Genomic DNA, 25,003 nt, shown 5'->3' with positions numbered 1-25,003 from the left:
CTCATTTATGACTGCCACAGGTCTAGTGATAACCGCATTACCTAAATAGAGGCAATAAATGCACATTTTCCCCTCTTTTTACAAACAGAAAATGACTAAGTTCTAATTCTGGGGTTTGAACAAAAAAGCAATGCAAAAGTTTTGGATGAGTTTGTGGCCTGAATAAGTCATGTTTTGAGGTCAAATTATTAAACGGATACTACAAACACACACTAAACATTCTGATATGGGATCTAAAGAAAGGTTCCAAAACAGTCTAACTATATGTTTGGCTACAAATCATCGCAGCTATGAGTAAAGTCAGTTTTCTGCTTTTGTGTACTTGCCTGTGCACACAACTTACTATTTTTCTATGGCTAGAATTACTTTCATGCTAATCTTCACAGAAAAATGGGCACTGCACATCTGGATGTCCCAGACAACACAAATAGGATAAACTATATATACTGCATGAAAATAGTGCTATATCAGTACTCATAAACGTAATGAAGACTTGAGTGAGATCTTCTACATAAATTAAGAAAGGAAGCAGTCTGAATATCAAGAACCATCTCGGACTGTTGTGTGCAGAGAAAAACCTTTATACAGTCAATACAAATAGAATCAGGTTACCATGCGATAAATGATATGGGAAGGTAGATGGTGGTGTTCCAAAATACTTTTTCTTGCACAAACAAATCTCCATATCCATCTCTATCAAGCAGATGAAGGCAGTCATTTGGAATGGATACAAAGGAGAAAGGCATTAATCACATCTCAGATGGATACATATCAGTTTTTTTTTTTGTAGAAGTTCCTGATATTAAGATGTATTAACAGGATTCTCATATTACTAGTATTAGCAATACTGAAAGGATGATTAGCTGAAAGACAAGGGTTGAGTTGGACTCTGCTGTGTAACCAGCATATAGAAACAAACAAGATGGCTAAAATGTGGGAATGTCTATGCTTCTTGTTTTTTTAATAAGTGTACGGCAGCGGCAGTCTGGGATGCAAGCAGAAACAGCAAATAAGGGGAGAAGAGGTTTTACACTGAAGCAAGGTGAGGATACATTACAGGAAAGGGATAAAATCATGCAGGTCCAACTGCCTGAAGTTCTGGCATGGCCAATGGTTGGACAGAACTCCAGAGACATGACCTGGAGATAAGCAAAGCCAGCAGGAAATTTTACTATGGGATACAGTTAGCATTACTGTCATTGGGTGGCATGTGTAGCAACCTGTTACCTTCACAGCTCTGGTGCTGGCCTTTGCACTTACCACATCCAAGCCCATGCAACTATATCCCCTCTAGCACGACTAACAAGCAAGATTTGCCTCTCAAGTGAAAGAATGCTGGCTTGGCAGTTGCAGACATATGGGCGTAACTTTTAAGATAAACCACCTGCAGGGTAGATTTTGAAAATTATATAACTGGAGCATACTCCGCTCTAAACAGATATACAGAAATAAGAAAAAGGAGACTCGTCAATACAGTAGACTCCCTCTTATCCGGCCTCCTCTTTAGCCGGCCATCACATTTCTGCAGTAGCCCTAGCAAAAGACAGAGAAGAACAACACTTCCGCCTCCCCTGGGCTAAATAATGACAGACATTTGAGTTTTAGACTTCATATTCATTAGAAAAAAAATATATACTCGCGGTAGTGGTGCTGTGGTAGCATTGTCACCTCACAGTAAGACGCTGTCCGGTTCGATTCTCAGCTAGAGCATCTTCTGCATGGAGACATGCATGAATGGGCATATCTTCGTTGAAGGTTGTGCATCAGGGCTGGTAACTCGGCACATAAAAATCAACTACCAATCATTAGCGGACTGGAGTTCCGCTGTGGCGACCCCTAACTGGGAAAAGCCGAAAGATACAGCAATATTCATTAGAAAAAAATGCATGCCAACAGAAATCTTGTTATTCTAGCTGATTTATAACCTATAAAATTCTATTTTGTATGCTTTTTCTGATTAACCAGCCATTTGTTTATCCAGCCTAAGCTCTGGTCCCAGCCAGATCGGATAAGAAAGGGTCTACTGTATTCACTTCTTATTCTATACTGCAAGTTACAATATTCAAGGAAAAACATAGCTTGCTACAGAAAAATACTTTGCTTTGGGAAGAAAAAAAAAAAAAATACAAACATGAACCAAGCAGGAATTTTAGAAAAGTAGAAGCATTCAGTTTATTTTATTCCCGCTCAGGTACAGCAACATCTCGGCTAAAATTTAGGCTACCTGGCAGAAACAAGCAATATACCTTATAACCATTCAGAACGTACATACAATGCTATGAACTCTGGCTCTCTGCAACCATTTCTCAGACATTATAGTATACGTGCCCAAGCATCCATGCCAGAAATATTCTGGTGCCTTACCATTAATGGTTTACTCACAAAGACAAGAATGCAGATTCTGCAGCTTCAGTGTTATGTATGTGAAAAAAAGGCTGCTTAGCACGTGTCTTGAGCTGTACCTTTAAGAATGTAACCTAGTTATGCATAACCTTTAAAGTGCACATGTCACTGAAGGAACAAAGGAGCAAGTTGGGCAGGAGGAGAGGCACACTGCTACCACCCAAGTCATCCACTCCTGCCCTGCCCTGTTGCCTTCTTCCTTTTAGGATGGGATATGATGTCACTTCCCCATAGTTTCTAACTGCTGCTCCCTTTCTAAACCTGATTCACTTTTGTGGTCAGATGCTAAATGTCAACAGGCCCTGAAGACAAGGAGATTATAAACCTGCACAACTGCGAGTGTAGGCACTTGTTAAAACTTCTTGCTTACTTAGTTCCTTAACAGCTACAAAGCTGTGCTGGACTGTCTACCAACCTTTGGCTCAGCTGAACCAAGGAATCAGCTTCACTTAAGCAGCAGCAAACTCAGATGTATATATTAGAAGGCGACAGGCATTTATACAAGTGTCTGTAAAGACAGCAATAACAAAACAGCAACACACACATTCCATTTCTGCCATTTGAACAAGCACAAAAAAGTAGTGAGTGTGCAAGTCCTTCACTGAGTAAGAGGGATAAAATTTTGTGTTTTCTATCTCTAGGTCATAGGTTCAGTCCTGACCTCTGGAGATTCTCTTTTACCTGTATTTTTGTGGGTTTTCTGTGGATACTCCCAATTTCCTCCTCTATCTAAAAACACAGTGGTTTATTAGCCAAACAAAAAATTTCTACATAGGGTTAATGAATTTATCCACCATTTTGGCTGGAGCTAAAACAGGATCTGAGAAGGCTTATTACACTTACCAAACAAATAACTTCAGCAGGTGAGTTCTTGCTTTCCATAAGGTGCCCTGGAAAGCTGCTATGTTTACAACCTACTGTTTTTTTCTCGGTCCCATGGCTTTCATTTGACCAGGTGAACGTGCCAACACTTTAACAGCAGAACACGTAGGACGAGAAAATTATGTGATATGTTTACCTGCTCTGCCTATTTATTATTTAATTAAAGCTAGCTTTTAGGGAGATAGCAGAAAAACTTTGTAGTTTACAAAAATGTTACTGAACTACCAAGCTAGTGGTTAGTATTTAACATTATCCTTCTGTTGACTGTGTTCATCCCACTAAGCTAGTAGCCTTTTTTTCAGGGGAGAACCAAGGTGGTATTTAAATTGGTAATCAGCAAACACTCATGTGAGAAAGAAAACGCAGTTCCAACCACCCAAACCCCAACCAGAGATCAGTTCTACTACAGCTACAGATAACAGAAAGGCCATATTACTTCTAAAAACATTACATATCTCCTTCCTTAAGGTAACTCTGCTATTTAACTCTAATGTGAAGAAGTCAAGGTAACCATTTTCTACCAGCAACCCTCTAAGTTTAAGACTATCTACCAGGTAGGTCACCCCCAGTTTCATCATGCACACTATCCACTGCCAGAGTGTGGGTAAGACAGAAGACAAACAGAAAAAGACAGAGAGAGAGAGCGAGAGAGAGAGAGAAGGGAAGAGGTAGAACACTAGCCCAGTCAAGCAGTATATTTCTTTAGTTGTTGGAAGTCATTGTACTATATGTACAAATGGGCATGCACCTTTGAACAGTGCTCCAGGCACAAACAGCAGACAACGTCAAAAGCTAACACTCCACAACCACGATCCTGGCTCTTATTTGGTACTTGCATATGCAGTGGAGGGGGGGGGGGTTGCAGAACAGATAGTTCTAAGAGAGGAACATCTGTTGATGATGGACAGGATATATATATATAAAATAAATAAATAAAGGGGGAGGGAGGAACTACAATGATCAGACCTTTTGGAATGTGTGCTCCACTTTGAGATATGATTTTTTTTTTTTTGCACTATTGAATTCCAAGTGCACTGCACCACCAAACCAGACTACATTCCCTCTCTGTCTACCCCCCACTCCTGCTAAGGGAATCCATCTATGCAGGGGAGACGCATCTTGTAGCTAACTTAAGATGTGTAGCTAGACAGAAAGTTTCCAAACAATTCAGTGTACCTTTTATGGTTTCTATTTTGCTGTCTAAATGGGAAGCAACACAGAATGTGCAAGACAAATGGTTTGGGATTATAAAAGGCAGCCATGCCAAATGGCAAAGTCATCTGTGCCCTGTACACTTTATTGTGTTTCTGGAGCTTTTCCTGCAGCATACTATCTGCTTACCCTTTCTCCAGAGATTTCCCCACATAAATCTAAGACTGCCTACTTTTTTTTTTTAAAGAGTTCTTTTTTTATGAGGGAACGTAGAGTTCAGTGATTGCATATTCATTTTCTTTCAGATTTAGTTTCTAGTTAAAACTAACTTACTCCTTATTTCACCAGTACATCATCTAAGAAAATAACGTCATCTTTACATCATGGACAAGCTATTCTTACTGCAGCCTAAACACAGCCAAGGAGACACAGATTGTGTGTTTTCTTTTCGGGCACAAGGGAAGATCAGTCCTTCACTACAAGTACAAATGCAATGGACTGGACACTTTTTACTAAATGAGAAAAGGGTGAAGAGACTTGCTTAGAAAAAGATCACACAGTTCCAACTGTAACTTCTATGTCTAAAACATGCCCCTACTTACCAGGTACTTGCGTACAAGGTACTGTGTGCCCAGGTTTTACTAATGTATTATTCAACTTATTGCACAAGTCGAACAGCTTGGCCTTTGTGACTGCCAATTTCCCCTACTGAATGGATAGGTCATCCTTTCCAGGTGACAGTTCACTGAAAAATATACAAGATGGATTATTTGCCTGGACAACATAAAAACACTAGAGTGCCAGCCATCAAATGAATATTGTTCATATATGCTGCAAAGCAGGGAATGGCACAGTACAGAACTTTACCTTGATGCAAGTGTAATTAAAGTGGTAGCTAACCATTTCATAACAGAGTCTTTCTTTCATTCTGAGATCACGGCGGAGCTTTTTACAGTGAAACTTTTATCCCCATCTGGCTTCTTCTATCATCTCCAGTAAATGTCAATAGGGATGCTACATACAGTGAGTGGACAGCACTGCTAATATTTTGCAGTGAAAACTATATGTTAAATTTCTGTCAAAACTATTTGAAGATGGTGCCTCTAGAAATATGGTAAACGTCACTGCTAAACCTGTGACATCTACTTTAAAAGATTGTCAATATAGAACTCGTCAAGCACAAACTACTTGTATTTTAAAGAAAGTGATTTGAGTTATACCACAACTGGCACATGTCATAACTCCAACAGTAGTGTGTCTGGTCCTGGTCCAAGGGTATTTAGTCATGTTATAATACCTTGTTCCCTATATGACTTCCATAAGGGCTTGGACCTACAGTTCCAGATCCAGAAGCTGAAGGAAAAACAGGGCAGAAAGGATTAAAAGAAAACATTAGATGCCATGCAGGGAGAGAAAGTAGCCACAATAATAATGATGCAAGAGCAGCAGAGCAGGATACATGCTTATGTGGGGCAGCTTCAATAATTAGCACTGCAACCCTTTCAAGACTACTGGGCCCCACAATCAGAGCAGGAGTTGGAGCAGTTAATACTAATGCAAGGAGAGTAGAGTCATTCAAGCTACAACCCCTGGAAGGCATTTGCTGCATGAGACTCGACAGTAATGATCTGATCATGCAGACTGCGTGTCTGCTACATAAGGATGGTGACTATCTGATCATGCAGACTGCATGTCTGCTACATAAGGACATTAATGATCTGATCATGCAGACTGCATGTTTGCTACATAAGGATGGTGACTATCTGATCATGCAGACTGCATGTCTGCTACATAAGGACATTAATGATCTGATCATGCAGACTGCATGTTTGCTACATAAGGATGGTGACTATCTGATCATGCAGACTGCATGTCTGCTACATAAGGACGGTAATGATCTGATCATGCAGACTGCGTGTCTGCTACATAAGGATGGTGACTATCTGATCATGCAGACTGCATGTCTGCTACATAAGGACGGTAATGATCTGATCATGCAGACTGCGTGTCTGCTACATAAGGATGGTGACTATCTGATCATGCAGACTGCATGTCTGCTACATAAGGATGGTAATGATCTGATCATGCAGACTGCATGTTTGCTACACAAGGACGGTAATGATCTGATCATGCAGACTGCGTGTTTGCTACATAAGGACGGTAATGATCTGATCATGCAGACTGCATGTTTGCTACGTAAGGACGGTGACTATCTGATCATGCAGACTGCATGTCTGCTATATAAGGACACGGATGATCTGATCATGCAGACTGCGTGTCTGCTATATAAGGATGGTAATGATTTGATCATGCAGACTGCATGTCTGCTACATAAGGACATTAATGATCTGATCATGCAGACTGCATGTTTGCTACGTAAGGACGGTGACTATCTGATCATGCAGACTGCATGTCTGCTATATAAGGACACGGATGATCTGATCATGCAGACTGCGTGTCTGCTATATAAGGACACGGATGATCTGATCATGCAGACTGCATGTCTGCTACATAAGGACACGGATGATCTGATCATGCAGACTGCATGTTTGCTACACAAGGACATTAATGATCTGATCATGCAGACTGCATGTCTGCTACATAAAGACATTAATGATCTGATCATGCAGACTGCGTGTCTGCTATATAAGGACATTAATAATCTGATCATGCAGACTGCGTGTCTGCTACATAAGGACACGAATGATCTGATCATGCAGACTGCATGTCTGCTACATAAGGACATTAATGATCTGATCATGCAGACTGCATGTTTGCTACGTAAGGACGGTGACTATCTGATCATGCAGACTGCATGTCTGCTATATAAGGACATTAATAATCTGATCATGCAGACTGCGTGTCTGCTACATAAGGACACGAATGATCTGATCATGCAGACTGCATGTTTGCTACACAAGGACATTAATGATCTGATCATGCAGACTGCATGTTTGCTACATAAGGACGGTAATGATCTGATCATGCAGACTGCACGTCTGCTACCTAAGGACGGTAATGATCTGCTGCTTGGTTTGTTAAAGTATGCATTCATATGTGATAGAATGATGCAATCTCTGCTGCTTAATAATCAGGGTTCCACACCTTTGCGGCCTTTCAGATAACCTGCAATTAGGACTTCCTGTAGTCAGTACCTGGTTTAATTTTGTTTCAGTTTAGATTCTGTTTTTCTAACACCATTATGCCTGTACACCTTGAATTGCTGGGTTTAGCTTACGACTGAACTGGTATAACAAAACATATTCAGAGAAGGTGCCTTTTCTTCTAATCTATTTTCACAAGTTGTCTTCTTCATTTATAGAGTTTAATGAATTCAACTTCACTTCTCCTGAAGAGAACAAAATTAATACATCAGATCATACTAGTTTCAGATGATAAACACAGTGTCTGTATTTCACCAACACATTCAGAAAAATATTCGCACGGCTTTTTTAGAACTTACAACCCCAAGATTTCTGGCAGAATGGAAATTGCACACCTAAGCAAGAGCTGCTGAACTACCAAGCCACCCCCCCCCCCGACTTATTTATGCCATCCATTGTCTTTTTATATCATCATTATCATATACTATATGTTCCTGTGAGTTGTCAGTTTTTATTTTTTCTACTTTTTTACTGTGTAGAAATGGATGCTACAGGTCTTGCGGGGGGAATGGGGGGGGTTGAGAATGAGCACAGCAAGAAGTTTCAGTAATCTGAGACCCCAAAAAGTAACATCAGGGTTTCCTCAGGGTAAATGTAGAACTTGTTCATGTATCTAGTACTGTTAGATGTAACTTGCAAACTTCAATAAGTAATGAATCTGCAGCCTCCATAGTACCAATGTATTTTAACTTGGCAGCCCTACATATGTCTAATGTTGTCCTTAATGTCACATGACTAGAGCATACCACAACTTGTAATGCATTTTGCATGACCATTGCTATATTGTAACTTGTAATGCATGTACCTGCGATGTCTGTACACAACATTCCATGAGCTTTCACAGCCATTTTTCACCTAAAGACTTTGGGCACTGTTCCATCCACCCTGGCTGGAAGCCTGACTCCCGTTAAACAGTAGCTTCTGTCTACACCTGGCATATCCATTTGTCTATTCACAGTAGCTGCTCTACCCCACTTTAGAGCTGTGAAGGAGCAAAGAGCTATCCCAGCAAGCAATGGGCACAGGGCAAAGAAGCAGGGATGTCCCGGAGGATACCTGTTCATCTCTTTATTGAATACCACAATGTGACATCTAAATCCACTTTATGAGCCCTATCTGTCTGAGAGAAAGGGAGATGGACCCGAGCCCATGCCCAAGTTCTCACCATACACATCAATACAAAAAAGAGTGACTGCAGCTTCTTGGAGATTTCTGCTAAAAGCAAAGGGTTGACAGAGAACACAATCACAGACTTAAAACATTCAAGGTTGAAGCTCATAAAACCAATAAGATAGTGGAAGCTTCAATAATTCCTATTGTAAAAGTAGAACAGATTCCTAACAAAGGCTTACCCCTTGGCCAGTGATTTAAACACACACAAAATGGATCTCTAATGAAAATTATACAATTATACAAGGGTAGCCTTCAAGCAAACAAACTCAGATTAATACAAAATGCTTGCACTGATCATATTTACAAGCTGTTCTTGGACAACAACCTTGTGAAATGATGTAACATAACCGCTGCAGTTATCTATGCATTTATGGACTCTACAGGATCCCTGTGAGAATTTCCTTCAACAGACTAAATCTCTGAATGCAGTGGTGCATCGAGGAAAAGGAAACTATATACATACAGGCTGCAGGGTAACCATCAGGAGACATAATAAACACAAAGGCAATGAATGTCCAACACTACAGCACACAGACTCAAGTTACTTCCCATCTCACTGACCCTTTAATCCAGGACAGTTCCTTTTCTCCTGGAACTATGCACTGAAGCTGCCATTGGTGGAGCCGATTCCTGAAACTGAACTTTAGATACAGATGTGAAACATGAACTGCAGGGTGTAATCCAAGCAATGCAAATGCAATACTTGGGACACTGGCAAGATTAAGAATCTCAGAATAATTCCAGAAGTATTATAAACATTTTAAAGCTGTATTTTTTGGCAGCCACATTTCCTCAGCCAAAGGCAGGAATGTAACAGCTTGAAAAAAAAGCCTGCTTACAGAGGTCTATATGTGCTAACTTTCACCCCTCTCCGATGACAAGATCAGAAATACCAGTAAAGAGTGCAGAGTTAAACAGTACCAAGGACCAGTACTGCAACAGGACTTGTGTTTGTATAGTGCAAGAATCTAAGACAAAGCTATAAATATGGGCGGTGCAGTGTTGCAGTGGTTTATGTTGTCACCTCACAGTAAGAGGTTCTCCGTTTTGATTCTTGGCTGGGGAATTCTTTGATTCTGTGCGGAGTCTAGTCTACATGTCCACCTCCCTGCATTTGCATGGGTTTCCTCTGGGTGCTCTGGTTTCTCCCCACATTCCAAAGACATGCATCTTGAGCATTTTTCCCCTGGCCACCGCTGAAAATACGCTTTATCCTAGTTGGACTCTAACAGTCAATAAATGTTAAATTAATAAATAATGGGGAAATAGTGGCCCAAAATTAGAGAATGTTTTTTAAAATATTATTCTTAAAGTTGCTGTAATAAAATAAAAGGTTTTGCATAAACGTGCATTTTGTGAAGGTTATGAAATCTAAATACCTGTCATTTACATCAGTGATCACCGTCCTCGATTATTTGCAAGAAAACAACACATTTTACCAGGAGCACACCAAAACAAGAGGCAAAACAGGGGGCAGTTGAGGGGCATGTTTATACAGCAGCTGCATGAAAAAGTGCAGAATTAAATACTCCACTGCAATGAGGCTTAATTTTTTTCTGTATTAAACACAAACCTTCGGCACACCATCTCACACACACACACACACACACTTGAGTCTGCTAGACTGTGTTCAGCTCAGACCGTCAATCGAAATACTATGAACCTCAATGTAGTGACCATGAGAAGATTTGGATGTGCCTCCTGTTCCAGCCTTTTGCAGGATTGTGAGCAACATTCCATGCACTGACCACTTTCCATTCAACTACTGTGCATAAAAACACATTCATATACACAAGCATACACACTAGTCTCAAGAGTCTCAGCATTTACATAATCTGTTCTCAAGGGGACAAAACCATTTAATTACAGAAGCAAGAAAGCTGCTGCCCCCTTCAGGTCCAATACTATATTAGCAAGACTTGTTTCTGGAGATGTATGACAGCAGGAAAACACTTACTCCAGTGACTTACAGATGAGATGGGGGTAATGCATGACAGTAGAGTTACAGCTGTGTGAGTAGTTCCACGATCCCCAATTCCCCATTACCAATATCAATCAGATTTTACGCACTAGTAACACATACCACCTAAACACTCCCATTCTTCATCATTTTATTCATTTATTTATTAGCATTTATTTACCAAGAAAGTCCAAGGTGCCAAAGTAAACCCATTTTAAGTAAAGGTTCGGGGAAAAACTTACAAAGTACGTTTCAAAAAAAAAAAAAAAAAAAATTTTTTTCAAACAAGGTCAAGAAAATTGCATTAAAAAAATTACCAAAAACTTAACATATAAAGCTGATATAACATTACACTAACAGCAAAATTAAACATGTTCATAGTACAGACAATAATAACATGCCACAATAGTAGGGAAAACAAAACAGTTCAGTGTTATACAGTTATGAGCACCAAGGAATGGGTCCCTATTAAATAAATGAAAAGTCAAAATGTCGAACAGCCAAATATCCGAAAAGGCCGTCCCTCGATATCGCTATTGTAGGATTGCGGTACAGTGAAGACTAGAAAATTTGCCCTTTCCTTACTGTAGTGCGATCTCGGAGTTAGTATATATAATTAGCAGGGGGTGGGGGGCACAGCCCCCCCACAATACTCATTTAGAAAAATGGCCTTTTTGGATATTTGGCCATTTGACAGTTTGGCTTTTCGTTTATTTAATAGGGACCCAAACTAACAATAAAAGGAATACTTTGTGAAATATAGGGGAGAAGGAAGGAGAAGAGTATAAAGTGAGAATGGGAGATGGAAACGAAAGTAGGATGGTCAGTAGAGAAAGAGCAGGAAGAAGAATGAAGTAGAAGGAAATTGGAAGGAGGGAGAGAAGGGGAGAAAGTGGTAAGAGAAAGCTAGAGAAGGAATTAAGTAGTTAAAGGTTCGTTAGGAATTATCAAGAAAACAAAAAGTTGGAGCAGGAACTAGATAAAAACAGATTTAGATTTGGATGGTAGAATTAAGTTATGACACAGGAGGGAAAACTGTTACATGTCCAGTTGGAAAGGAGATGATTGTATGGTGCAGTTTTGAAGTTAGAAGGGCTTTGTTGTATGTGGATAAATGTAGGTAGGTTACTCCATATTCTGGCAATGTTCCAAGAGTATAATAACTGGCCTGCAGGTAATTTGGGTTCATGAATTTGAAGTGTTGGTACTCAGATCGCAGGGGCTTAATGGTGTTGTAAAGCTTGAGTATGGAGCTAAGGGCAGGGCAGGCTTGTGGTTTATGAATAAATATGTGTAGTTGTGAACGGAAGGAGTAATAGACAGTGGGGGAAAACAAGCCATTGTAATTTTTTTAAAACAATGCAGTGATGAGTAGAATGGTGACCATTTGTAGCAAATTTAGCTACTTATTATAGCATGTTTATAGTTTTGTTTTCAAGAAAGACTATAGGCTGGTTAGTAAAGGTACGATGTAGGTTAGTGAGGGTAACAGGTAAGACAGTGCCAACACTTGTTTAGTCGAGAGGGAGAGGAACATATTGTGTCAGAGTAACCCCGTTTTTTTGTGGGTCTTACTTATATTATTTTGGATGTGCAGATCAAATTTAAGGTTTTCATTGATTATTTCTCCTAACAAATTTAGTGTGGGTTACTAGCTTAATTTTGGTAGAGTTAAAAGAGAATATATTGAGGTGAGGTCAGCTCTGTTGATAGGTGTATTTCTCTTGGGAGTAAAGATCATAAGTTAGTTGTTTTGGGATTTAAAGAAAGGTGATTTTTGGGAAGCCAAGTTTCCATAGTGGAAAATGCAGCTTGAGTGGTTTGCTGCAACATGTTTGTATTGGCAGCTGAACACAGAGTTGTCTGCATACTGGACTAAGGAGCCATGCAGGATAGCTTGGTGGAGAATTTCAATAAAAGTGTTAAAACAGAAGAGGGCCTAAAATTGAGCCTTGGGGTACACCTGTAGGGTTGTGAAGGTAATGGGAAATGGAATTCTGCCATTTAATAGCATGCTCTCTGTTGGAGAGATAGGTTTATGAGCCAATGAAGTGATTGGAGAGATAGTTCGGAGAGTTGGGGGAGGAGGATAGAGTGAGAGATGGTATTTTGTTGACAACTGTCTGTTCTAAGCTTGTTGCTGGGAAAAATAAAGCACATAAATGCGGCTTCCTAGAAGTTTGTAGTGAACTATACATATCTTAGTCACTTGTTCATTTCTACACTGACAATACTCTACATACTAAATAGTCTGAAAGTATAAATGTTAAAATTTAACCCCATTACTTTAATGGTCAGTAATGAGTGTGCCAAACCTTTTTACTGAGAAGGGGCTTCCTTATCCTTTAATCTGCTAGATTCTGAAATGTATTATGACCTAAGAGAGCAATTCATTTAATCTGACAGCTTTCTATAACAAGATAATCCCAACAGAACAGTTAATCTGATTCACAGGAGATATCAGATAGCGATCCCTTACCAACAATGGTATGTTACCCTTCCATGCCCTCAATGTCTCTGTGCATATATGAAGTCACTCACAAACTACCAAGCTTTGCCATTTGTAAAAAACGTTTTAAACCACTGCTGCTTCCTAGCTTTACTTGCAACTACACAGGAACAGCTGTTTATAGGGTTACTGAACTTAACAGCCGTCTATCATAAACACTCCACACACGCCACTGTGCTCATCCATTTTAAAAACTGTCTAGGTACATGTATATACAATCTCCGTATATAACCATTACACAAGGAAATGCAAAAAGAGCATTTTTTTAGATCGAATCTAAAGCTGGAATATATATATATATATATATATATATATATATATATATATATATATATATATATTGCTGCATCCTCACCACCTCCTTCCAATTATATATACCAACTGTGACACAGAACACCAATGGGATTAAGGGCAGATTCCAAAATCCCACTGTTCTGTGATCATGTATATTTTGAGCTCTCAAGAACAGCTCTGTGCCCAGTTTCTAAAATGTGTTTAGTGCACCAGTTGTGTACTTGCATAATCACTGCTGCCAAGGGACAGGTTACTCTTCTGTATTGGTTGTTGTGATGAAAACTACAGCATTGGTTCTTCTTATCATCATTTCTACCCCCCCCCCCCCTCCAGGATATCCAACAACAAATATGGCCGAATACAAATACACTTTTGGACACCCTGTATTCCTACTGTGAATGTCAAGTGTCAGTCTTTTTAAACTGCTCTATAATGCTCAAGATACAGAGACCAAACACAGATGTTCAGCTGCGACACTAATGCTAATGATGAAACTGAAGCAAACACTGCAGTCATTTAGAATTTGGTTCTGAAGCTTATCTGACATGTACCGACGATTTTGTCTGCTCATCTCATAAAGATGGGAGTACATAATTCTTTTGACCCTGAAGTTACACAGTAAGAAAAGAAGCTTTCAGCAATAGGGACAGGCCCCTTTTTCATCCACCCTCCCAACTTTATCTTGACCGCGATACTCTGACATCTCAGCCATTCTCTGTTGACATCACACCTTCCTGTTTACAACACAGACTGATGTCAATGATGATGCACACTCACCACTTTCTCCTCCTGTATGACTGCCTATGTCGTAATAAAGATGTTTCTTGTTAAAAAAAAAAAGGTCAGGAACCGATTAAGTTATGTAATGTTGCTCAGGTCGTATAATATATAGCAATATATGTGAAGTACAATGTTTGTAAACGTGAACTTGTTGATACAGTTTAATTACTTTTAAATAACTGTAAATTCGCCTATGTCAAAAGTGAAAATTCAATAAAGGTGAAAAGATATGACCGCAACTGTAAAACCATTAAAATACTGGCTACCTATGAAACAATGTGCTGACTTTGTACTTGCCTCTCAGTCCCTAGCTTCATACTGTGGGGATACCTCCCTTCTTTTCTTAAAGATCATTCCTCTTACCCCATATATTTTGATCAGAAATACAAGCACATTTCAAGCCTCTAGGAAAACAGAACTGCTACCTCTCTGGACACCCTTAACGTCTTCCTACTTGTCTTCCTTCTACATACCTTGGTCTGACTACTTTTGATTGGGATTCTTTCAGTATGTGATTTCCACTCTGTATACAACTCATGTATATGTTGTGTTTAGTCAGCCACACTTTACATAAGGTAATCAATCTATTGCCTTTATACCCTCTGTATATAATGTATGCACATACTGCATTTCACCATTCACTCTGCATATAATGTCACGGATCTACTATATCTACCCCAGGATGAAAGCAAAATAGGTATTAATGGGATCACTGCTCTGTCAAAAACAAATAAATAAATATAAATGTTAGATTCACATTTTCTGACAAATCCCCCAGGTGGTACAAAACCCACATAATCTGCTGGATTTCCTCCTTTGCCATCTTGTTTAACACAGCTGCAGGATGCCCTTTGCACCATCCTCAATAGCTGTAGCCAGCACCACTGACAAGGGCAAGTTTTTGTTTACTGTATTTGTTGTTAACTAGGTAAGCCCACTAGACAAGAGCTCCTTTTCAAAGAGAACTTAAGCACACAGTCTGGTGAATTAACTTGCTCACAGCTGCACAGCAACCAGAGAGCAAGGGGAATCAAACCCGCAACTGCAGGGTGGAACTCATTAGCCACACTACAAATTCCTAGCTCAGGTTACCACACATGGTTGTTTATTTCTAAGCAAACCAAGACAAAGGGGGCTTCCTTGGAACTCCAGCTGATCTATTTTTTTCTCTTTTTTTTGCCCTTTATGCATCGAATCCACAATATCCTACTAATAAAAGTCAGGCAGGCTACGTCTATAGCTATCAGACTCCTACCTACCACTTCTCTGCAGCCCATCTTGCATTATATATCTCATTGCAGTAGTCACTGACTGATGTTATTAGCAGCAATTCAAGTTCACTTGCTATTAATTAATAATACATTGTCATTTCCCCATACAATTTTAATATTCTGACTCCTTACTTTTACAGTTATAAGCTACGTGCCATTCTACTTCTTCCATCTCTGACAGGAAAAAAGCAAAGTACCATGCATCCACTTCCCTTCCAAGGGGGGATATCCCCCTCCTAAAAAAACAAAAGACAAAAGATTCACTTCATCACTGACCACTGGCCATAGGACTTCTGAAATAAAATGCAAACGTGAACTCTCCCAGAAACATTTGGCCTTTCTATAGAGGTTTGCTGACTACGACTACGCCTCTTCTTAGTACTACACATTTGCTCTCCCCAACGACTTACAGTGGGATTCCCTTTCACTACAGTGGCAAACGTTCAAGTTGTCCAACATTATATTACCTCTGTCCTCTTTCACAGTATCACATTATACGACTGACATCAAGTCCTTTGCAAAGGATTTCTGCCAAGTCCCGTTCTTCTTTATCTAGTATTTGTTACCACTACAGCTTTTATGGTTTATTCCATAACACTGTATATTTGTTTTTTTTGCCATGTGCTCGCACTCCGATGGAACACTACTTGCCACACTTTTCATTACGTTTTATTCTTGCTTACAGCTGCCTTTCTACCTTCCACCCTGATTATCAGCCATGATATACATCTTTGCGGCCACAGCTAAAATAATGCTTTGTTTTGAAACAGAAACTACAGAAGCAGAGCCTGATGATCCCTTAGTTACCTGATAGATGTTCCAATGAACTGCCTGCTGGCAGTTTATTCTAATCCATCCTCCTAATTCATTTTACAGCTTTAAGGCCAATTCCAAGAGTGTTCACTAGTATAAGTTTGAGACCGTCAAATAACTTCCGAAAATCTAAATGAGACACCCACAGCTCTCTCTGGATATCATGTTTGTTTTAGTCGCTTCTCTTCCTTTGAGACAGACATGCAAGTGTAAGCAAATTTAAGCAGGAAACTCCACATTAAAGCAGGATCTGGAATATGCAACACTTCTTTGTATATAAAAAAAAAAAAAAAAGTGCAATGTTTAGGAGACTTGTGGCATAATCCTTGTGCTTCTTTACTTTTAAAGGAGTGCAAAACATGACTCTTAACAAGCCTGATAAGATCCAACTCACATTTAATCGCCTCATAAAAATGTCTACTAGTGTCAGTATCTATGAATACTGTTGCATCATCACGGCTTCCAAAAAGTCCAACCAGATTAACTTGTGAGGTGCATGCACCTTTTGAAATAGTGTTTAAGTTAGAAAATAAATATTTTTGAATCTTTACCCAAGTTTGCAATATTCTCTAAAGAATGCATTCAAACAGCATGACTTCTGAATGCTGCCTGATAGCAGCCATATATCATACACACCCAATTTATGTGCAAGCCACAAACTAGTCTCAGGCAATAAACTATCATGTGACACTGTTACATTATGGGTTGCAATACACTTCAAATTGCAACAGATAATGAAATTAAACTTTTTAATCTTATTACAAATAAATTCATTTTAAATCGCTTTGCGTATAAATTCATAGACAGGTCTATGCATACACATTCACACCTTGCTTTACTTCATTTAGATGTACCCTCCAGAATATTAAGGGTTCAGAAATCTTCTACGTCTGTATCTCGAGTGCTCCGTGGAGTTCAAGGAGGTTTATGATTAGTCACTTCTAATTCACTGAAGTGTTGTACCTTTTACCACTTACATTAATTAAAAACACACTGTATTGTAATTTAAGTCTAGACATTTGTGCATCCTTTTATAAAGCAGCACTTAAAATTAGGGCAAAATTAAGATTTGCAGATTTATAGGCCATGGTTGTAAAAAAATTGGTTGCTACTCTGTCATATCAGTCTTGGAACCCCCTTCCCCAGGAATTTCAAAATGATACAGTGGAGCAGACATGAGGATGTACAGGGGTTGCTGTATTATCATGGACAGCTTTATAAATCAATAAGCAGTTTGAAGTAAATTTACCAGTCATCTGAGAGCTAACAGAAGACAAGTTAAACAACTGTCTCATAGCAAACCATCCAACAATCTGGCCTGAACAATATGCACCAAAAAAGGTAACACATCTTCCCAAAGAACACCATCTACAGTACTGCAGTACATTAGGTATGCAGGAATCACTAAAACCACAAAATAGCAGCATGATGGCTCATTGGTTAGGTAGTACAATGACTTATTGCTGAGATCGCCAGAGCCCCATGGTTCATTACTGACTTCCAGTCATCAACTGTGTGGACTGTGTACATTTTTACTCAGTATCTGCATGGGTCATATCCAGAACAATGTGGCTTATTTCAAAAAACATGCTGAACAGGCATACTTGAGTTACAGATGCAAATGATCTGGCAATCATAAATCCCGTAAAGTGCACTGCATCTTTTACTGATGAAGTCGGTAACAGACTACTCATGGCTAGTGTGTGTGTGTGTCTGAGTACCTTTGTGAGTCAATTTATGGTTCATAGGTATATACTGGGCAACAACCACCAGGGCCTTTATAAGTCTAGCTGTGTGATCCAAACCAATTGTGCTCCTATGTATCATACATGTTTATTAAGAGGGGGTATCAGCTGATTTAGCATAGTGGTGCTTTGCTCTGACTCTAGTATGTTTGTTAGGGTGTTTCTAGAGGTTATGTGTTACTTTGGGGAATTACTGTCCACCGCCATATACCAGAGACATGGGGACCGACCTGGGGCGCATTTCCAATTTCCCATCCATTGGTCAAAGTTATGCTTAAACAGGGTTAGGGATGGACTCTGATTCACATGGATAGGAGCCTGTTCCAGACCATAGAGACCCTCTGAGACACATCTGTCTCATCAACATGCCTTATTTACGCCACAAGCAAAATTTAAATCCTTGGATCTAGTAGTTCTGATGCTGTTTATTTTGTGAATGTGCAAAAGGTCCACCAGAGCTGGATGCAAGGATTTCCTGTATATGCCTGACACAGATCTCCCAGTAATTTGTAGGAAGCAGAGTATAGACATAGGGCTTTAGGAAGATTCACAGGACAACATGTTTATGCCATGGATTCTCCTGATAAGGAGAGCCTCTGTGGCTGTTCCAGCTGTTGCACATGTGTGGTCAGGTACATGCCAAAGGGAGCATTATACTCAATGACTTGTCTTACAAAGGAAGAATAAAGTAACATTATGACTTCATTGGACCTGGATGCCATGCCCTTACTGGTACAGTTGGGAGTCATAGAATGATTTTCTCACTACCCTGTCCCCATGCAAGATTACTGTCTATACATGTTCCCGGATCCCTATCAGGCCAACTCTTAGGGGTGTCTTATAATCTGGGTGGCAGTTTTCCCAAAAGGAACTGTAATGCATTTCTTGGCACTGAGTTTTAGTCAGTAACTTTGGTACTAGTCATTTGTCTTGTCTTAGACCGTCTTACAAGAAGTTTTTGTCATGGGGGGAATCTATGACTGTCACCAATTTGCAGTCATCTGCAAACTTTGTCAGCTAAATGGCCTTGACATAAGCCTTTACCTCTGAGAATGGGATACCAAATATGAGCAATCCCAGCACAGAGCCCTGAGGTACCCAGCTGATGACCAGCCTCTAAGGCGAGGTGGTATCACCAAGCCTGACTTCCTGGGTCCTGTCTGTGAGCCAAGCTTGCAATCCAGGGAGTTATGTAGGGGTTTATGCCCAGTTTGGCGAGTTTGTATACTACACCACAGTGGCTGAAAAAGGCCTATGCACTAACTTGGCCACTTTAAGAACTGTGATCATAGTACCCATTTTTTTCAGCAACTTTTCCAGTCTGTAAATCTAGAACCAAAGGGTTTTACTAACCTCCTTATAAATAGTAGCATAGCATCCATCAGCTTTGACAACTTAACCAGAGACAAGAACATCAAACCAAAGTATACAGGAACTATTCACACCTGCTTGCCTAGGGAGGCAACAACTTTAGTCGACATGCAAATATGGCACGCACATAAAAATTGGGGTATCTAGAACTGTAAGCAATTTGGGTAACCGCAACTACCAGCATCCTGTACAAGGGTATTTAACAACTACAGCAGCAATGTTATCAAATGTGCCGATCCCTATGTGACCAGCTATACTGCAACTGTAGAAGTTAATACAGATTTAAGTCAATGTCCAACAGTTAAATCCCCTTCATTCAATCAGTACTGCAGGAGTCCTGACAGCTATAACTAGTACTTCAGAGTTTTAGTACATCTGCCACAAGAGGAAAAAAGAAAAGTACTACTTGAGAATTTCAGTTGCACAAAGCTGGGAATGTAGCATGCATGAAATTGTACAGTGTCCATGCAACTAGGATCATGTCGAGAGGAATTAAAAACATTGGCCGTGACACTGAGCAAGCATGCACTACAGTTACTGGCATTAATCTAGGAGTTAAATCAATATGTACATAAATATCCTGCATGCAATGAATACATGAAAACAAAAACAATTTCTATTTTTAAACAGTCTGGTTACATTCTGGTTTAGTAACTAAAAAAAAGAAGGGCGGAGAGACAGATTGATAGAGAAAGACAGGAAGAAGAATGTGAAGTAACCGGCTCGGGTCATAGGTAGTCAGAAATAGCACAAACATTATTCAGTATTAATAAAGAACATTAACACTTGTATACTAAGTGAATATTGGGTTGGGTCTGATATAATGGTTAAGGTCTTCATCTCATAGACAGAAGGTACAGGATTCGATTCTGACCTTGGATTATTGACTAGGCTTAAAACAGTCCATCAAGGCAGTTAGCATTATATTCACCTATGAACATACGCGGCAAGAAGCATTACTTTCAGGACGGAGACATTTCCCGCAAAATGGAAGCGGGACAAAAAGGACAACTGCACCAAATGCTTATCGTCTCAGACCAACCAATAAAGACACGAACGATATCACACCAAAAATATGGAAATCTCTGGTGGTTATGTTAGCATACTCAAATGTCAGGATTAATTGATGATCGAAAAACTGAAGCAACAGTCACATTTCAAAAGTGGAAGCTACAGTGTATTGATTTTATCTGTCTTGCATCACCTCTGTATGTATGCACGTATACACACGCAGACACACACACTTAAACTGTTAAAACTAATCACCGGTGCTTAATAAAGATACGGTCTTTAATATTCTAGTCTGAAAAGAAACTGTTGTCCTACAGTTTTCCAAATGTTCCACTAAACAAAGAAAAAAAAACATAAAAGCACTGCTTATCACTTCAGTTCTACACTTTCCAGATACAGCCTGCTAAAACACTGCCATTTGTTTTTAAGAAAATTAAAAGGCATATTCAAGAAATTCCAACCTCACCTTCACTCATTCCCCATTGGTTACTTGGTAACCATTCCAGCTGTACCTGTGTTACAGGTGCAACTTACCTTGCAATCACACCCCCTTAAAGGTACAGTGCACCCTTATGTTATAATAATTAAGTCTATGAGTAACAGGCAGCTCATGGCTTTTCATAAAGCCACTGCAGTTACTACAGTCTTAGGTCTATGATGAAATCACACTCCAACCTTTCTTAATAACTAGGCTGTTGCAAGGTGCCTTGCACATGATGTTAGGACTTGCTTTTGATGAACATCTATCCCTTTCTCCTCAAAAAAAGACAGAAAATAAGCTTTAAAAAAGTACATTACATTCTGTCTTAGGAGGAGTAAAGACGAGTACACGGAAGCATCTGTGCTGTTCAGGAACACAGCACGAATCAGTGCCCAAAGGGAGTTAAGTCACGCACAGAACTCAAAATAACACGATTGTACTCAAAATATTATTTAAGGTTATTCAGGATTCTGGGGTATATCGCACATTGTTTTCAAGAGGCTAAAAGTATTAGTGCCTTACTTAATCACATCAGGTCAGCCTACCACATATCTTTAGGACTGAATACAAATAAAATAAACTTAATGGAGCATATTGATTGACACGTTTCTCTATTTCGGGCATTTTTCACCGGTGCCATTCAAAATTCTAAGATACATTTACAAATATTACATTCCGGGTAAGCGTACTTTATAGCATTTTAGTGTCCAGCCTAAATAGACCTCAGTTTTCTGACATTTTTAAAGCAGAAAAGCCGGGGCAGTGGTCCACCAACACTTACTGAGGAGTGAGGACTGGCATTTGGAGAGCGTAAGCAGGAAAATATATACTAGGTAGGATCTGCAAATATTAGTTCACGACAGTCGCACAAGTAAATTAACAGCAAGTTAAATATTGCATTGGTATGCAGCCTGGAAAATTCCACCCTTCCCTCTAAAATGCAACACACAACTTACCTCACGGCTGCTGTTATATTTGTCAAGAATTTTGTAATCACTAGTGTACTGAGCCAAACTGACGTTTTTAAAACAGTGTTAAAAGATCCCCGATTTAGACAATTAGACGGATGCCACCCCCAATGATGCTGGCAATAGAAACAAATATACAGTGAATCGTTGAATTTAATGTACGCATGCAGACCTATGCCACACCGTCTTTTTGCAATTTCCAGTATGAGATCGTTGCTGGTTAATTCAACAGCAGTGCTAATCTCATGTTAGAAACAGCATGACCCCTGCAGTCTATGGCAACAAAATGCACGCACAGGCAAAACGAATGCTACCAGAGCTGACCTAAACTTTAAAAGCTATATCGTCAACAAAAGACCCGTACACGCACTTGAAGGCTCCGATTCAAAACACAATGGACAATACGCTCACATACAGAGGGGAAGGACACTAAAGGGCGCGTTTTACTGAAGTTTGTGGTGCACTGGAACTCTGAATTTAGCATGCAATTAGTAAAACATGGCAGGCATTCAAGCGCCTAATGCATGCTCAGAAATAGATCGGCAGGATTGTGGAAGGACGCATAAACAATGAAAATCTTAAGGACAGAATGATTAATCATTTACAACGAAAAGATGATGCACGCCTCAAAGAGCATCGTGCCGTGTAGGAAGACTTGATACGTGCATGTTGTCAGCCACAGTTAACAGTGCTGTACTATTCTGGCTCTCTGTCGAATGAATTCCTCTGTTATGCACTCCTGTAAAGCTGTGAATCATTATTGTACATGCTTTCACGTAATGATTATGGGAGAAGACACGTCGTGCTATATCCAACCTTTTATTAGCTTTCACAGGATAAGTCAAAAGCAGAGCTATGCCACCAAAGATTAATATACCCCACTTTTCTCTCCTCCAACCTTGCCACCATTTAGCAGGAATCCTCTAAGCTGGATGTGCGTCTTCTCAACCTGCAAGGGATGCAGCCTTATGGAATATAATTATCTGCGATCACAAAACACTCGAAAACTGACCAAGAGTTCTGTAAGACAAGGGAAAAAGTGCTACCTAGTAAGCACTGCACATTGCTGCTGAAACCCCAGTGTTCTTGCAAAATCATTCAGCTTTCTGTTCTCAAGCCTACGCGACTGTGTGTGCAGTTAAGTTTATTCTCTTCTAGTTTGGCTTACCTTTTCACACATGGACAGCCCTTCAATAGGTTAGAAGTATTCCTTATTTTTGCATTCCTGCCTTTGACAACAAGAAGTGAACGAGCTTCGTTTGTTCAGTCCTTAGTACGGATCAAGCAAATGCAACATTACAATCCCTCCTACTTAACCTCTCACTTTGTGAATGAAACTTTTTTTCTAGCTCCCTCTCTCGCTCTCTGGTTCTTATAGTACACGCGGCAGGAGGCTGAACCTGTGACGCCACAGCTGCATGAATCACGAAGGCCCACACGGTGTCTGCTGCTCGCATTCTGTCCGCCCCCACTGTACCATTTGCTCTTTGCTGGGTAGGCAGTTTGAAGGAGTGCAATATCGGGGTTGTTTGCCCTTTTATACACCTCATTAATATAGCAAAAGTACGATTCTGCCCACCGTTGTATTTTTGTACACTGATGCATAAGTTTGGAACTTACCAAATATTTTATTATAGCACGTCTCCCACTTTCTGCAAGGATGTTTGAAATGAGAAACCAAATTTTCTTTATATGTAGAGAGAAATGTGAACAGGCTTACACAATTATCTTTTCCTTAGAAATTAACTTTTTGCAGAGACACGGAAACTGGTATAGACTGAAAGTCACAGGATTGCATCATCCTCTTCAGATTGAGTCATGAAATCGTAATCCGTTTTTTCCCAAAACGCAGACATAACTGTTAATTCGTTCTCTTTTGCCATGCTCAGTAAGAGAACACCACAGTGACACTTACATATTACCTAGCATGTGCATGTTGTCAGCAAGTGTACTAGAAAATGAAAGACACATATACAAGAACTAAAAGTCACACGCAACACATAACTGTATGTTCTAATCGGAAAAGCACATTGAAGAAAGTTATCTAAATACTCCTCGAAAACATTATGCTTAGCTCCGTTAATGATTTAACCACTACAAAGATCAGTGGTGCATACATCAACAGTTAAAGCTCAATACATCCATGCTTTTCCAGACAACTAAAGGCCTTGTGAAAGATAATATAATTCAAGGCAAGCACGTTTCTGAATATCTTTATACAGAGCTTTGGAATTATGCAGTAAATAGCCACTTATTACAGAATAACCTGTTCTTTGACATTAATGTCAAACTGAATATTAAGAGCCGCTGAAGAACATCATGTCATCAAAGCCCATTTTATAAAGTTTAATTTTTATAACACTCAGAAGCAAAAGTAATCTTATCAATAGAAGACTTATAAAGATCATTGCTTTCTACACCCCCATCTTAATGAAGGGGTTTGTTTCCTTGCATCCCTAAATTTTATAATGCAATCCATGTTCAGTGAATGGGGGGGGGGGGGGGGCAGGAGCAGCCTTAGGTCAACTGGTGCCCTAGGCAAAAGGACTCCACGGTGCCTCCCACCACACCACCTGGTGCCCCCATCCTGGTCTACCTACACCAAGTAAATACTGGAAAATCGCCCCTGCTAGAGTGGCTCCCTAGTCAGCCGCCGAGTTAGCCTATGCCTAAGGGGGGGGGGGTGGCAAAGGACCCCCCCCCCACACACACACACACACACTGACACACTTCTGTAGCATTGGAGTACTTTGGCACAATCTGGGATGTGTTGACACACCTACACACAGCAGAACAGTACAGCTAGGCGCATAATGCTGTCTTTCCTAAGTGTAAGTGACCTTTTCCATCTATCTGCACAGATGGTTTTCCAGCTGTCAATGAAAGTAGTCTTGAAGACTGTTTTCATTTATCCCCCCTCAGTGAAACAAGACTTCCTGACTCTCATGTTCGTGAAGCCTATGGTTACATATATCTCTATCTCTAGCTATCTATCTGTAGCCAGAAATGCATCACCCCTCAAAATG

General features: G+C 39.9%; 1 protein-coding gene across 1 annotated transcript in view; it reads right to left on the bottom strand.

Annotated features, from left to right (window-relative positions):
• The window catches only part of ERRFI1 (ERBB receptor feedback inhibitor 1), a 59,743-nt gene extending 36,413 nt beyond the window's left edge, over positions 1-23,330 (bottom strand). Inside the window, exon 1 of the mRNA XM_044063067.1 lies at positions 23,146-23,330. The gene's annotated coding sequence lies outside the window, so the exon portion shown is untranslated. The remainder of the gene's footprint in view (positions 1-23,145) is intronic.
• Positions 23,331-25,003: the final 1,673 nt, after the last annotated feature.

Source organism: Protopterus annectens, chromosome 2.part1 (genome assembly GCF_019279795.1).
Source record: "Protopterus annectens isolate FY-2018-M chromosome 2.part1, PAN1.0, whole genome shotgun sequence".
Classification (NCBI taxonomy): domain Eukaryota; kingdom Metazoa; phylum Chordata; order Ceratodontiformes; family Protopteridae; genus Protopterus; species Protopterus annectens.
This window is presented reverse-complemented; position numbering and strand designations above follow the sequence as displayed.